This window comes from Sinocyclocheilus anshuiensis, unplaced genomic scaffold (genome assembly GCF_001515605.1).
Source record: "Sinocyclocheilus anshuiensis isolate Anshui unplaced genomic scaffold, SAMN03320099.WGS_v1.1 scaffold1638, whole genome shotgun sequence".
Lineage (NCBI taxonomy): Eukaryota > Metazoa > Chordata > Actinopteri > Cypriniformes > Cyprinidae > Sinocyclocheilus > Sinocyclocheilus anshuiensis.
Window position 1 is genome coordinate 402,390 of NW_015542885.1, and position 9,036 is coordinate 411,425.

Sequence of the window (9,036 nt, forward strand, 5' to 3'; positions counted from 1 at the left end):
TATAAGACTACATTTACAAAATTTATAACATTGACTAAAGTATTAAAAATACTAAATGTATAAATATGACTAAAAATATAAAAAATATATGACTTTTTACTATGACTTAAAATACCAAAAATTACAAATTAAGTTATATGGACCATGCCTAAAAATATCAAGAATACTAAATATATGACAAAAAAATATATATATTTAAAAAAAGGATTGCATTTATAACCATAGATGTCATTCTTTGAGACTGAAAAGCCATTTGTGTTTGTGTGTTTGTACTTTCATAACAAACTCCTTGGAATGCTTTTGAATGGAAAATCAAAGCCTTTGATTTGTTGCGTTGTGGATGGTGGTCAGGTTGTGCACCCAGAGGCACAAATTTGCCCTACAATATCACTAACATCAGTCATGCTCTCTCTCTAACGGCTTCTTTCGGGATTTATCTGGCCTCCCCAGTGCTTGCACTACCCCAGCCAGTCCCAAAATTTGCACAAAAAGTGACAAGGAGGACATATGAAAAGAAATAGGATGCAGAAGAGAGAGAGAGAGAGACGTATCAGGGCCTGGTTTGCATGAGAAACAAGCTGCCACTGCTAAAAGGTGCCCTGGAGGATCATTAGAGCTGACATTTGTGTGTCATTGGATCATTTCCTTCCACCTCAGCCATAGCGTGCTCTGCATCGCACTCTCTCTTTATGGAGAGGAGTCTTGCTTTTTATTACACGCTTGTTTTGTTATTTGCATTTACAGAGTGAACTCTAAGGTTATACTGCATTCACTGCGTCGATCTGCTCGACGTTCTGTACTCCCATAGAGACTGTTTGTGTAATTGTGGAAGAAACTAAGTGTGTGAAACAGCCAAGCCCCTCTAAAACACCTTAACTAGCTTGTAAAATCCACTGAAAGGTCACAGTGAAATATTTACTTTCAAAGCGCCCCTCTTGTATCGACTGTGGGGGATGTTTTTAACTATGGCCATACGCAATCTGTTTTAGCCATCACGACAGCAATATGAGACATACGCAGAGCATATTTGTCATACGAGATTACTTTTGAATGGTCTATGCAAGCTTACTATAAGTGCATCACAAAAAAGAAAATGTCTTTGCTATGAATGCTGGAAAATTCTTGAAATGCAGAGCATCTGTTTCCAGGACAGCGTCAGCCTGGGAAAAGGATTTGTACGAACAGATTCTTTATATGATTGAAAGTGATGTCTGCGAGGCTTGCCATATGACGTGTGTTCTGCAAAAAGAAGGAAGACAAATTCGAAGCAAATTGTTTTCACTGCAGCATCTGCAGGCCAGCTCTAATACCAGTTCAAGCTCCTGCTTGAACATTTTCATCTCCCGTGAATGTTGTACAGACAAGTGAAGATGAAAAAATAGTGATGTCTTCATCTGGCCAGGCTTTGAAGCGTGGACATCTGCTTTGTATTTTATCGCCGATCCCTCCACTCGGCCATCCAAAAAGTCACAATTCCCACTCAAGCATTTGCTTAGGATTGTTGTAATTAAATACTTAGGTTTTATTGGCTTCCTCTCTTGCCGAAGACTTCCATGGGGAAAATTCTCAAAGGGAATGGAAGAGCTGACTGCAGATTGTGACAGATTAAGAGGCAATAAAGCCAGGAGAGTTGTAAGGTAGTGACCTGTCTTTTTTTCTTACACATCGCAGTGTTTAGAGAGTAAAGCGCAGACAAGCTCTGTGCAGTCCTAACACAGCCAGAATAAGCTAGCAGAAGAATGTCTGATGAGATTAAAGCGGAAGAAAGATAAGAGATGTTCAGACATGATGCAGTCAGTTTGTGTGGTAGAAAGAGAGCATGAAAGAGAAAGCAGATGACATTCTGAAAAGAGAAGAATCAAGTTCATAGGATGAGTGAAAAGAGAAAAGGAAAGTTTTGAAAAAAGGACAAATGATGTGGGAGAGGAAGAGACTATGCAAAGTTTGTGTGTATAAGGGAGAAAGTGGTGTCTGAAGTAAGTGTGTGTGTGTGTGTGTGTGTGTACCTGGTATTTATCACGTTATGGGGACCAAATGTCCCCACAAGGATAGTAATACTAGTAAATTTTGACCTTGTGGGGACATTTTTGAGGTCCCCATGAGGAAACAAGCTTATAAATCATACAGATGGTGTTTAGAAGTGTTTTTGTGTGATGCTGTTTATTTTTTTAATGTAAGTTGAAGCACATAATTAAAACAACAGAGAAAAAAAAAGTTTTAAAGTACAACTTAATTTTTTTATTGGTTGAAGTATGTAATTACTGTGCTAGTGGTACCAAATTACAATCTGTTTGTTTGAGCATCTTAACTGGGCTAGACATAAAAACATAATATAAATAGGTTTGTCTCTCCAGCTGCAAATGGGAGAAATAAAAACTAAGTTTATTATTATTATTAATTTATTCGTTTTTTTTGCATGACAGAAAATATAACTAAATGTATGTCTGTTACTAAAATATATAAAAATATTACATTTCTGACTAAAAATATATTTAAAGGAATATACTAAACTTACAGTATGACCATAGAAGTCATTCTCTGATACTCAAAAGCCATTTGTTGCAGAAATTACACATTTCATATTTAATCTAAATAGGTAATTCTTACAATTATGCTAAATTTAAAATCATAGCAACTTTTTTTATTTCAGTAAGGATATTTTACTTAAAATCATTAAAAAGTACAAAATAAATTTATTTGACTATAGCTACAACACATCTGTGAATGCTCTACTCCTGAACTGTGGACACCAGAGCCCACTCCTCCTTTATCTGCCAGACCACCGCTACACAACCCTGACCGTCAGTTTCTTTTGTCAGGAAATGGAACACATTCCTCCACTTTCTCCCTCCATGTTCCCTTGTTTTTCCCCCAACTGCTGCTGGCGACTTCAGGCAGTATGTTAAAAAATGAGTGAGAGCATGCAAGTAAAACAGCAGAAACAGAAGGTTAAGCACATTTTAATGAGAATTGCCCTCCTAACAAGCGAGGCGACCCCCACAGCAGCCCAGTATGCCGGAAGACAGACGTGCCGCACAGCCCATTGAAAGGGCTTCATCATGTAATGAGCCTCATGTTTGCGTGTCAAAGTTCTTCTCGTTTCTCAGCCGCAGCATCCCCGAGCGCCCATCAGGTGCCTCTTTTGTCTACCTACCGATCTTTTAGCGATCAATGACATGACGAAGCCTTTAGCATGTCGGTGACTCAGGACTGAAAGTGGTTGGAGATTACTTTGCAAATGTGCACTGATTGTCCTGATTATGGGTTAAGTATTAAATCCATGTGTGTTTCTCCCTGCACTGCCAGAGCTGTTTTAGTCATCAGTTACTCCCTGAAGCAAGAGCCCTTTAAAGGGAAGAAGCGAGCACTAGCTGATGCTGGATTGTGTTCATTCGTGTGCAAAACAGTGTCAAAATACTGATCACCCATAAAGTGAAGTAATAATGGGTACTGATGGCTGCCAAATGCTTTTTCTTCCTATTAGAATTTCTATTGTCGGAGTTTATAAAAATGTGTAAGTGTAAATTGTGCATAGTGAAAAGGTGTGTCACTACTCAGAAACTGTGTATGTACTTGAGTGAGTGCAAAACTGCCCCCTGGGCCACCATTGGCATTTGTTGTCCTTCTGGCAGTCATCACAGCAAGATGATGGATGACCACCCACAAGTGGTGCTGGCTAGGGGTTCTGAGAAGCCCTGCTGGTGGTTTATCTAATGAAAACCTGGCATCCTATATCTACAAGCCAAAGCACCATCTGCTATGGGGCACCACGTCTGGTTCTCCTGTAGAAGACAAAAGCCACAATCAGATTTGTGTGCCACTCGGAAATCAATTAGAGAATGACTTAAATTTCAATTCAATTCCTGATTTTGAACTGATGTAGAAAACAGGATGCAGAATTGACATTTGGATTTAAATATATAAGGAAGTAGAATTAAAATGAACTGCAATACAAAGATAGATAGATAGATAGATAGATAGAGCAACAGAATGATAGATACACTCTAAAAAATCCTGGGTTATTTTTTTAAACCAAATGCTGGGTTAAGCCTTTTAAGCCATTTTTTTGGGGGGGTTTATTTTTTCAGTGTTTGGGTAGTTTTTGTGTTACCCAGCTCCTGGGTCAAATGTAACAACCCAGTGTTTGGGTTGTTTTGCAGCTCCTGGGTCAGACATGACAGCCCAATGTTTGGGTAGTTTTTGTGTTACCCAGCTCCTGGGTCAAATGTAACAACCCAGTGTTTGGGTTGTTTTGCAGCTCCTGGGTCAGACATGACAGCCCAATGTTTGGGTAGTTTTTGTGTTACTCAGATCTTGGGTCAGACGTAACCCAGTGGTTGAGTTATTTATCGTGGGGATTTTGCGTCTTCTCTTCTCGAGAGAACAGTTCTAAGCGCCATCGAATTGATTCATTCTTCGGTAAAATACAGGTTTGTGTACATTTTATTTTATCTATAAAATCGTTACTGTGCTGTATATCGTTCAATTTTATGCAGAGCAACATACAGGTGCGCGGTGTGAATCACCTTTAACGAGTGTCGCGGTCTTTTTTCGTGATGGAAAAGCCTGATGCTTTGCATAAAATAAACGATTTTATTCATAAGGATACAGAATATAATACTTTGGATGTTAAAACATGTCCTCAGAGCTGTTTATTGGCAGGTTATGGAGTCACAGCATGTTTCGACTAGAGTGAAACGCAGGGCGGCGGTCCGTTAGCAGCTCCCCACTGAACACGACTCCAGCTCGTGCATGAGAACCAGCTCCATACAGTGGAAACAGAATAATAGAGACTGGTCGATTACACGTGAATTACTTCTGTTTAATGTTGAATTTTTCTTCTAATGTTTGTTAAATGAGTTTAAATATAGGCAATATGTATAGCCTATTAAAAACTATATAAACAATGCTGTAAATGATAAATAAAGGAAAATAAAGGACGTTATCAAGCAAACCAGTGGTTGTGTGGAGTATTTTAGAAAAGTTTATCTGTAAATATTATTTAATGTATGAAGTAAAAAAAAATAAGCTAGTAATATAGTAAAAATGAATAAACCCATTAGCTGGGTTAAATCAACCCATTATGTTGGGTTAAATAACCCAATTTGCAGGGTAAATTTAACCCAAGATGGGTTCTGTCCTATGTTTATCAAGCCCTTGGGTTAATAACAACCCAAATTGGGTTGTTTTTAACCCAGTGTTTTTTAGAGTGTAGGTAGATATAGATAGATCTAGTATCTAGATGGAGTGCCGTTAACAGAGCCATCACACATGGAGGAGTGTTTTTTCTTCGTCTCCTTTTTATCTTTCAAACTAACCTCCTGCCGTCCAAATCTGTTTCCATTTATTTAGGGGAAGTCGGTCAGGAGAGAAATGTTCCATGTGAACGGCAATTGAAAGCGCAATGGAGCACAGGCCACAGGACCTGGTCACAGAGCATTAACTACACATCGGCATCATGCGTCATTAAAGAAATGAGGTTTGCTTGTAAGTGTTCGAGTAAATTTCTACAAGTGTTTTTGAATTTGTGTAGCATTGTGCACAAACTGTGAAACTCACTGATTAACGTCTGGCCCTTGTTATACTCTAATGATTGATAACGGCCATTATTTTTTGTTTGTTTGGTGTACAATGGGATGCAGAGATTTTCTAAATGAGCATTAACATGAAATTTCCTGTTACCATTTGTTTAATATTTGAGGTTTTAATGAGTTTTGGCTCTGGACTTTGAATAATCTAAATACATAACGCATAAACTGGATCCAGCTTGACTTAAGCAAAAGAATTAAGCAACGGATTAAGATCTTTAATGAAGTCTGACACGTAATATAGTAGAAAATTAAGTCTAAGTTGACAACACACAGTTCTATCAATTCTCTAGTTAATTTCCAACTGGAAAATTGGTTTTAATTAAAAGATGCAGCTGAACAGGTAGAAATCCTGCAGTCATGTTATTCGTTCAGCATGTCATGTTACTATATATTAATTAGCTTTTCTTTTCTCTTTACGCGATAGATGTACATTTCTTCTCAATCGATATTTATCAACCAGCAATTGTTTCAACTTCAAACGCACTTTGTTATTTCATGAGCCTTCGGTAAGATATTTGTTTGTCCTCTGTGGGAAATCAAGAAGATGAATCAAGTGTGAGTCATTCTGTTACTCATAAGGATTTGTGGGCTTTCCCAACCGCAAACATTAGTAAACTACAGCCAGACAGTTAGCTACTGAGATAGCACTGTTGTAACTAGACACAACACAGTTTTATAAACAACCACAGATCAGTCAAAATAACAGAGGCAATGAAGCAGCAGTATTTTTCTTAAAGGGGCAGTTCACATTAAATTTAAAATTCTATGATTATTTCACCCTCATTTCAAACCTGTATGACTTACTTTCTTTTGTGGATTACAAAAGAAGATATTTTGAAAAATGTTTCTGTGGGTAATGACAAACATTTTTGTGTGAACTGTCCCTTTAAGATGTGAAATGTGATTAATTGTCACAAATACCTGCAATTTGTACATAAAAATTTTAAACTCAACATTAAAAAAAAATAGTCAACATGAATTTTTTTTTAATTACATTTGAAAATGTCTAAAATTTATATTCTGTTTCTATTTGATTATTATTTGAATATCTTGTTTCACTCCAAAATACTTTACAGAAGAAAAATGGCTTTAAAGTCACAATGGAAGTAGTGACAGATCTGTTCTTCTGTATTGTGATGTACATCTGTGTGTAAGATCTGAATGTAAGCTTGCATTCAGTTGTAAGAAAGCGGCTGGGTTTAAGTGGAATAAATGGTTGGAGAAGTCTGTACATGTCACCAAAGACAAATCTGATGTTCCAGAATATCGAGTTGTGACACTAATTTAAAATTACATGGTTAAAAAAAAAAAAAAAAAACATCACATGGATGATTTTTTTCACAATAAGATCAATAACATGCATTTAGAAAGGGTGAATTTTTATTTAGAATCAGTTTAAATTATATTATAAGGGGGCTGTTGGATGCTTGATTCTGATTGGCTGACGAACATCCTCTCTCTCGAACGCTCTCACCAGAACCGTCGCAAGGGCTGTGCGAAGTGTGCGGCCGCACAGGGCCTCGCACCTCTAGAGGGCCTCGCTCCTGGCCTGCATTGTATGTGGTTTATGTCTAATTTTGTATTACTGTTTTTCCACCCAGCATTGATAAATACAATTCCTGCTGTCTCTCTCTCTCAATTATATAATAAAGGCCACATGAAAAAAAAAATCTGAAAATTATTTTTTGAGAGCGCAACCGATTTTGTAGACACAAGTTGGGTGGTGAGAAAAGGAAAATAATTAAAAAATAAAGAAGTATTTCAGAAGTCACTGCGAGGATTGCTGGATGAAGTAAAGTGACTTTTACCAAATCCGTCCGTATGGTGAGTAGACCTGAGTTCATCTCATATTTGAATTATTGGCCTCACACTCCATGTTCGCACAGGGCCTCGCACCCCTCTTGCGACGGCCCTGGCACTCACACATACAAACACACACACACGGAAACATACACACTGAAACACACTAAAATAGTTTCGCTACTGAAAAGCTACATGACATTTCTCAGTAGCGAGGTGGTAACGTCACTGTTTTTGAGGCAGAAAACCTTACAGCTTTGTTGTTAGTAGAGATGCTGCTGTCGAACACTGTTGAGAGATGCACAGGCGCAGGTAATTCACGTGCTTAATCTCTCTCATAACTGCATTTTAGTCTGCATATTAATTAATACTAGCTCTGAAATCTACTATGGAATTAGCAACTGAGGCTTGGGATGAGATATGTAAGGATAGTCCTACACACAATCAAATACTGAATGTCTTGAAATATAACATCTGAACAATGCCTTGGAAATGGTAACTGTTTTGTCATGTAATATATACAGTGACCGCATTACCACCTCTGGTGTGCATTATTTTTGTAATATTTCTAAAGCCGGTCCTTAATTATTCCTTACTGCTTGTCAAACTGACTAAAAACAGACCTGTTCTGTGCACCTGTCTGATTAAATGACTTAAGTGACATGTGCTTTCAGATTGAGTGGCAATCAGCGAGTAAAGGACATCTGAAGGACAGCCAGGATGAACGGGAGAGATACAGAAATGCACTTCCTCTACACAGGTATTCCAATTCAGCAGAAAACGTCGCTATGTCAGCTCAGTGGACCCTCACTAGTGGCCCCCCTCCACAAACACACACCTCTATCATACTGTCCTGCTCTCCTACACACACATTGTGCCAATGCTTCCTGCATCCTCACTGCCAGCGTGGCTTAGCCTCTGGTGGGTTGTTGGATTCAGGCATCGGGGTTACTAGCCAGCAAGAGTGCTCTGTGAACACAGCCATGCATATGACAGCTCCATGGGACAACGTACAAGCGTGTGCATTTGTCTTGCTGTTCCTGCCCTAATCAGATCATCCCTGGGGTACATCTGATTGACGCATTCTGCCCGCCTTCTCGCCCTTTTCTGTGGGAAGTGCTGGCATGGCATTGGCTACTGCAGTGTGTGTTTGTGTGTACATGAGCGGGTGTGTGTGCACCTTCACCCTAAGTAAATACACATACAGTATATACTGTAAAATACTTTTTTCTCCACCATATGATGCTGATAATGTATTTATTTTTAACCCGAACACCTTTCAGTTCCTTATTATTTTCCACAACAAACTGACTTCACTAAAATGTTGCATCACATTATGTTGGTGTAAAAGCTTGTATTTTATTTACTAACCAACCCCAATCCAGTTTAACCAAATAGTTCACCTAAAAATAATATATATATATATATATATATATATATATAAAATATAGTTTTATCATATAAATTCAAACCTGTTAGATTTTCTAACATTTACATTTAGCAGACACTTTTATCCAAAGCCACTTACTAATGAGGACAATGGAAGCAATCAAAATCAACAAAATAGCAACGATATGCAAGTGCTATAACAAGTCTCAGTAAGCTTAATGCAGTACACGTAGCAAGATTTTTTTAAATCATCTAA